Source organism: Schistocerca americana, chromosome 10, assembly GCF_021461395.2.
Source record: "Schistocerca americana isolate TAMUIC-IGC-003095 chromosome 10, iqSchAmer2.1, whole genome shotgun sequence".
Lineage (NCBI taxonomy): Eukaryota > Metazoa > Arthropoda > Insecta > Orthoptera > Acrididae > Schistocerca > Schistocerca americana.
Window position 1 is genome coordinate 135,442,298 of NC_060128.1, and position 1,604 is coordinate 135,443,901.

Below are 1,604 nucleotides of genomic sequence, written 5' to 3' on the forward strand. Positions count from 1 at the left end.
AGCGGTCGCGCAGTTCCAGACTGTAGCGCCTAGAACCACTCGGCCACTCCGGCCGGCTGATCCGAATCCATGTAAATTTTGGCTCTGCGGTTATCTAAAAGGACAGTTTTACTAGGGCACCTTCTGTCTCTACCTGATCTGAAGGCCAGTATACAGTAACACGATGCTCAGATTCCATCGTAAATGCTGCAAGGAACTGTTCACCACGGATGCAGCGTCTCGTCCATGTCTCTGGTGCTCAGAGGGAACAAATTGTGTAAGCGGCTGTTAATAATAAATTGTAAAATGTAAACTTTCACTGCCTCAATTGTCACAATTAATAAAATATTCCGGGCTACTATGCTGTGGTCTAAGGGATTTCACTTCAAAGCCCGACGTTTCGTCCCCATCTGCGGAGGACATTTTCAAGGGGGATCACATCTGTTTTGAACGTCCGATTCACACCGTGGCTCGCTACTGACTATAGCAAAATTCCGCTGCCGCGAGCTTAGGCGTACTGGCGTGACGTCACATGTTCTGAATACGAGAACGCTACTGGTCGTTGTCGACTGCCGTCGTCCGCTGTTACCATCATCCCATGGCGGAAGACTGGTACACATCTCTTTCAGCATCGGAATCCAAATTTCATTCAGTTTCACGCACTCCTCCATCCTATTAAATTTCCTGGGGTGTTTCACAATCTCTATGGCCTCTCTGTACAGCCTTTCGTGGTATCCGTTTCAGGCTCCCGGTTCTTGATTTCGGTCAGAATGGATATGGTGGTCTGCTGGCTGTAAAGCATGTTCCGCAACAACTGATCTGTCAATCTCGTCTCTCCTGCAATTGCCATTGTGCTCTTCAAGTCGTATTTTGACAGTTCTTTTTGTAGTAGCCAAAACTACACGGGATCCTATAAATTCCAGGTTTTTCCAGCGGTTGGTGAGCGTCCTTGGCCAATTTTAGATGATCTTGCATCTTTCGTGTACTCCGTCTTCAGGTCACGAGTGGCCTACCGGGACCATCCGACCGCCGTGTCATCCTCGGTGGAGGATGCTGATAGGAGAGGCGTGTGGTCAGCAAACCGCTCTCCCGGTCGTTATGATGGTATTCTTGACCGAAACCGCTACTGTTCGGTCGAGTAGCTCCTCAATTGGCATCACGAGGCTGAGTGCACCCCGAAAAATAGCAACAGCACATGGCGGCCTGGATGGTCGCCCATCCAAGTGCCGACCACGCCCGACAGCGCTTAACTTCGGTGATCTCACGGGAACCGGTGTATCCACTGCGGCAAGGCCGCTGCCTACTGTATCTTTTGTGTGGGTGTGTATGTGAGTGAGTAAATTACCGCGATGTTCCGCTTTCTCAAGATTTTTCCTATGCGGTCAATCATGTCGCTTAAAGAATGGCAGGAAAACTTTACATTTCACCGGCGCTTGCTTGAGCATCATTATGATTTCTAAGCGGCGGACTTAAAGCTCTTTTCACCTATTGTTGTTGTGGTCTTTAGTCCTGACACTGGTTTGATGCAGCTCTCCATGCTACTCTATCCTGTGCAAGCTTGCAGCCTACATCCTTCTGAATCTGCTTAGTGTATTCATCTCTTGGTCTCCGTCTACGATTTTTAC

The 1,604-nt window shown here is 48.9% G+C and overlaps 1 pseudogene; it reads right to left on the reverse strand.

Annotated features, from left to right (window-relative positions):
* Positions 1 to 1,162: 1,162 nt before the first annotated feature.
* Positions 1,163 to 1,280, reverse strand: LOC124552782 (annotated as a pseudogene).
* Positions 1,281 to 1,604: the final 324 nt, after the last annotated feature.